Raw genomic sequence first — 6244 nt, forward strand, 5'->3', positions numbered from 1 at the left:
AGATCTTTTCAGTGGTTCATGCCCTATAGTTCTTAAAGAACATCCCAGATAATTGGAAATGATTGCTACATTTTTAATTCTCTACATCTTGAAATCATTAATGTGGATGGGAAGAAGTTCTCTGAGCTGATGTTAACATAGGCAGGAAGATGATGGGGGTCTTTGGGTCTATCGTTTCATTTTAATGCCACCAAATACATTGGTTCTGCTTTATTCTCATGAAAAAGATTTTTGCTTGAGTCATAGCATCTTGCTGAAGAACACCACAATATTTTAACATAGCAGGAATGTCTATCTTTAAATCTCTCAAATTAATTTTATCCTCCCTGAGGAAAGACAATGGAAATGGCTGGGATCCACACTCTGAAGTTCAAGATAAGACTCACAAGGGTCCCTCCTGCCCCAAGCCTTGCTGCTGGCTCTATGTTTAATTGCTTGCTCTTTTGTTTCCAAATTGAAATGATATATTCTTATATATAATCTCTTTGAAACCTTGAAATTGTATTCCAGGGGAGAACATAAAGTTCCTATTGTCAGGTTTGATGGGGAAAAACAAAACAAAACAAAACAGTTTCTCCTTTTCATCCCCTCTGTGGTTGATCATTAAGGAAGTGTAATTAGTCAATATCTGTGAGTAGCCAGCTATATTCAGATGGAACAAATCTTTTTTTTTTTTTTTCTCTTCCAGGAACAACTATTCTGTGTCTAGCACCAAGTTCTCACTTATTTTATCTTAATCTTGACAGCACCTTTGTGAGCTGAGTATTTTTGTAGTCATTTGAAGTTAAGGAAGTTGAGGTTTAGAGAGATCTGTGCAAACAGCCAGCCCTGAGATTATATCCTTTAGTGCAAAGTGACACAACTAAAAAGAGTCAGAATTTCAGCTCAGGTATTTCAAATCTAGGCTGTTTGCCCTTTTGACTCTCTTCCCTCTGATCCCTCAAAATTGCAATAATTGAAAGTATCACAGATGACATATAATAATGTGGACAAATCTCAAAGATGTTATGCTAAAGCGAAAGAACCCGGACACACAAAAATACATGTGAATCAGGTGTGTGAAATCCAAATACAGGTTTACTCACCATTAGTTCCTGTCTGTATCTCTTTGTATCTTTTGGATGCCTTTCCTTTTGCCAGAATACTTCCTGCAAGAGTGGTTTCAAAGAGAGTCTTTGTGTTAATCCCTCTGAGACAATAACATGCTGGAGACTACATTTATTGCACTTAAACAAGAAACCAGCTAGACGGAAACACTCTACACAGATTCTAAGTCTTCTAATTTTATTTTCTCCTTCACCATTTTGAAAATATCAGCCTGATCTCACTAATATCACTGCTGAAAAGTCTGGTATCAATTTGACTTTTGTTTCTTTGTGTCAGGAATCTTTGACTTTCATGGTCTTAAACTTTACTGTATTATAACAAAGTGTGGGCTTTTCTTATGTCCTCGGTTGACGTTTTCTAAACCTCTTCAGTCTGTGGTCTTCCTTGTTTCTTTAATCGTGGGAAATTCCCAGTCATTATGTCTTCAAATATTTTCTCCCTTCCATTTATTTCATTGTCTTCTTCGGAAGCTTCTCCAATCCTCCTCTCTTGACGTTTCTCTTATAGTTTGCTCTTTTTAGGCATACTTGCCTTCCGGGAAAATTCCTTTCCATGTCTTTTTTCCACTTTAGTAGTTCATTCTTTGGCTTTATCCATCCTGATATTCAATCCATTTACAGATTTTCTTACTGTAATGATAATTTGCAATTGGCTCTTCTTTGTAACCCTTCGTTCCTGCTTCAAATTACCAATATCCTCCTGAAAAACATTGCTTTTGTTTACTTTTTAAAAAACTGAAGTAGCGTTGACATACAATGTCGTGTTAGTTTCAGATGGACAAGACAGTGATTCAGCACTTCTATACGACTGTCACCAAATGACAGTATTATTGACCGTAGGCCTGTGCTCTACTTTTCATCCCTGTGATTTATTAATTTCACAGTTTCTTGATTTTATAACTTACAGTTGTACCTCTTAATCCCCTTCACGTATTTCGCCCATCCCCCACCCCTTCCTTCTGGCAACCGTGTTTGTTCTCGGTATCCGTGTTGATTCACAATCCAACGAGGAGCTTCCCTGGTGTATATCTGAAACTGGCCATCAGTACTAGGAAGGCAGGAAGAGACTGAAGAAAGAGGCCACTCCAGGTTGGTAGGTGGTAGTTTTAATAAGCAAAGGAAAGTTACATACGAGGCTTGTCTTGAGCAGCAGCAAGACAAATGGATTCTCAGACCTACTTTTGCCAATTCCGAAAAGTTTATAAAGAGGCCTTAACTGGGTTTAGTCACTGATTCATGTGGATGTTCTCCACACCACATCGCTATCTCAAGCCTAGGTCCTAGGAGCAGCCTCCGGGAGCTGGAAAGCGGAACCCACATTTCAAGGACAGGGGAGGGGGTGAGGAGCCTCGGGGTCCCATCTCACAGATCAGCTGGTTGTCATGTCCTTTTGATGACCTTCCCCAACAATTATGAGTCTGTTTCTATTTGTTTCTTTGTTCACTTTGTTTCTTTAGATTCCACATAGAAGTGAAATCAATTCATCGTGCTTGCCTTATGTTGATCCTTCAGCTGAATTTTAGACAATCATTATATTTACTCTACGAGCTCAGGTTTCCAGAGGGTTGTCACCTCCCTCGGGTGATAACCAGGGTTTGTTGCGATCTGTTCTTCCAGAGCTGTTCCACCGGCTCCACCGAGATATCACTCGCCCCTGCCTCCAGCACTAGGCTCTTGTGAGGTTTTCTTCCTGCATGGGGTGACCGGGCTGATCCGTTTGGGCTAATCTGGGGAGAGAGCAGAACAGAGTTAAGAGATCTCTTTCTGTCTCTTGCTTGCTGTGGCTCCCCGTCCTCCTTCAGTCTGACCTGCAGTTCCCACCCACATCACCCCACTTGAGATGCCCCAGGGGGTTCTGACAGTCTTTAAGTTAATTAGGCAGGTCCATCAATTTCATTCTCACTCTGGAGCATTTCCAGATTGGTCTCTGGGAGCCAGCCACTCACCACATTTGCTTGCCATCTTGCAAATCTGTTTTGTGTACTGCATTAGAATGTGACAGATTTTAATGTGAAATCTTAGCTGGTTTAATGCTAAACCAGTCCATCCCGGTTTTGTCTTTTCTGGGAGGTCTCGGCTATCCTAAGGTGGAGTGTCACTTCCGTGTGTGTCTCGTATCTTCACTTCCTATGCATGCTTCTTTCTACAAGCATTACTTAGGATCATTTTGTGTTTTTAAAATTTTACATAAACAGTGTCATTCTGTACACTTATAAAATAAATGTAACATTTTTTACATATTGAGTGTTTTTAAATTGAAACTGTCTCCAAAAATAAAAACAAACTTGAGGCATTTTTAAACCAAACAAAAAGCTCAATGAAAGAAAAAGTATGACATCAGAACAAAAGAAAAAGGAAAATGCAGGCACACGACGGTAAGGGTGAGAACAGTTACTGTGTTTGAGAATTAAGCAGTGCTGGGCCTAGAAGGTCATTAAATCTTCTAATTTTGGACTCTCTCTCTCCTGTAGCCATACAAGATGCTGGAAGGAGAGAAGGCTAAGGGGAAGGAGAGAAGGCTAAGGGGCCCTGTCCCTGCTGTCCTGAAGAAGCAGGAGGCCAAGAAGGCAGTCAGTCCCTTGTTTGAGAAAAGGCCCAAGACATCTGGCATCGGCCAGGACATCCAGCCCACAAGGGACCTCACCTTCTTTGTCAAATAGCCCCGCTATATCCAGCTACAGCGGCAAAGGGCCCTTTCACATAAACTTCTAAAAGTGCCTCCCTCTATTGACCAGTCCATCCAGGACCTTGGCCTTGGACCGCCAAACAGCTACTCAGCTTAAGCTGGCCCACAAATACAGACCAGAGACAAAGCAAGAGAAGCAGCAGAGATTGTTGGCCCAGGGCAGAGAAAAAAGCTGCCGGCAAAGCAGATGTCCCCACTGTGAAAAATAAGCCCACTGACCCAATCAAAGGAGGGAGGTGGAGACTCAGAGCACTCAAAGAACTCAGTGTTCTTCCAAGAGTGAGTGTTTGATGGACAGGCACACTCCCGGCAGCCACAAAACGGGCAATTTATCTCCTAGTGTGCAAGTCCCTTCCCTGATTCCTCATTGGCTGAGTACGTTCAAAGGTGCAAAAAAGTACATTCCTGGAGGTGATGCAGAGACTTCAGTTCTTTGGCGCATGCTCATTGCAAAGCCTGGGAAAGTAAATCCGGAAAATGGGGCGGGGAAGAAGAACCAGGAAGTGAAGTGTCTAAGGGTTTGGGACTCCATTGGTGGGGGAGTCTCCTACATATTTCCAACAGGTTGTAAACCTATTGTTAACTAGACAGCACTGCATTTATTTGGTATTTCTGAACATGAATCGTCTCACTTCTTACACCAGTAACGAGTCACCTGTCCTTTGAGCTGGGGTTAATACGGTCACCACCTTGGTGGACAAGAAAGCTCAGCCGGTAGTGATTGCACATGGTGTGGATCCCGTTGAGCCTGTGGTCTTCCTGCCTGCCCTGTGTCCTAAGAAGGGGACTCCCTACTACATCAAGGGGAAGTGCAGGCTGGGGTGTCTGGTCCACAGGAAGACCTGCACCACTGCTGTCCTTCACACAGGTTAACTCCAAAGACAAAGGAGCTCTGGCGAAGCTGGCGGAAGCCAGCAGGACCGATGACAATGACAGATATGATGAGATCTGCCATCACGGAGCAGGCAGTGTCCCGGGTCCAAAGTCGGTGGCTCGCATCGCCAATCAGGAAAATGCAAAGACTGGGCTAAGTGGACACTGTTGTCTTTCTACACATAAAAGTCATAAATAGTTATCTTGCCAAAAAAAAAAAAATCTTTTTATTTTTGGAAAGAGATCAGAGTCTTTGAAGGAATCACATTTTGATTCACAAAAGGTCACTCGGCAGGTTATCCACTTGAGTGCAAGGTAAATCAGTTGACCTTCCATTGATTTTGGTAGCCGCAAGGAGTACCTACCCCCGCTGTGTGGCCCAGAGCTGTTTAAGGCTTGAAATAGGGGCCAGAAGCAAAACAAAACAGAAAATATCCAGAATCTATCTGATCTAATGTGCTTTGTTTGGAGAATTAGTTTAAGGCCCCCTGTGTCTTTATAGTAATACATTTGCTGCATAAACTTGGTTGTCTACACACCGTGAAATGATTTTAAAATTTGTAGCCATGATTTTAAGTAGGAAGAGGAATTACTTTCTTATTTATTGGGCACAGTAACCAGCATCCAAGCTGACTAGACTGTCCAAGTGACTAATGAAACAGTTGCTAATATTTCAGGTTTTCCATTAGATGCTTGCAACCTTTCCTACTGGCTTTAAAGAAAGAAACTGTCTGGTTTGGTACATGGTATAAATAATATTATTCTGCAACAAAATGCTGCTTGCTAAATCTATAGCTATGCTTTCTAAAATCACTTGGAGAATTATGTATCTATTGTGGGAAGCTGTACTTTTTCAAGGCCCTTTATTCTGCTACATAGCAAAATGAACTCAAAAAAATTTAACTTCAGATACAGTGAAGGGCATTTTAAATTATTAAATTCATTTTTCAGTTTTTGAGAAGAGCTTGACTGTAAGCTCATGTTAGGGGTAAAATTAGAATTGACAGCTTTGTTAATCACACTCACTTCTACACCAACAGATAGGCACTTAATTCACTATATATATATATATAGAGAGAGAGAGAGAGAGACCACCTACTATGCCCTAGGCACTGTGCTAGGTGTGACCCAGCCCTAGTCAAGCTTGCTAAATCCTCAAGACCCAAACTTGGGCTCTGTCCTGGGCAGATAAGAATCCTACAGGGTCAATGTAGGATCAGATTCCTACAAATCTGATCAGATTCCTCAACTCTGTATTCTTGCAAGAACCTTGTTGCTTTAGTCTAGCAATAATCCCCCAGCTCTGATATTGCTTCTCAGTGATGCTCTATTCACTGCCCCCTGCCTTGCTACTTAGCCATAATTCCCCGCCGCCTGTGTTCATCTTCAGAGTTGAGCCCAATCTTTCCTCTACTACAAAACCCCATTGTACCAGTCCCCGTGAAAAATGTCTGCCTTACCATTTTCAACAAGTTTCATGAGTACAATTTTTTTTCCAATATATGAAATTTATTGTCAAATTGGTTTCCATACAATACAATTTTTTTAAAAAAACAGGAGCTGAGAACACAAGGTAAAA

General features: G+C 41.7%; 1 pseudogene; it reads left to right on the forward strand.

The window, feature by feature from the left end:
* The first annotated feature begins 3586 nt into the window (after positions 1–3586).
* On the forward strand, positions 3587–4864 carry LOC124521219 (60S ribosomal protein L7a-like; annotated as a pseudogene).
* The last annotated feature ends 1380 nt before the right edge of the window (positions 4865–6244 follow it).

The sequence above is a fragment of the Lynx rufus genome, unplaced genomic scaffold (assembly GCF_022079265.1).
Source record: "Lynx rufus isolate CCGP_SWC_20201006 ecotype Redwood Valley unplaced genomic scaffold, mLynRuf1.p SCAF_3, whole genome shotgun sequence".
Taxonomy (NCBI): Eukaryota; Metazoa; Chordata; class Mammalia; order Carnivora; family Felidae; genus Lynx; species Lynx rufus.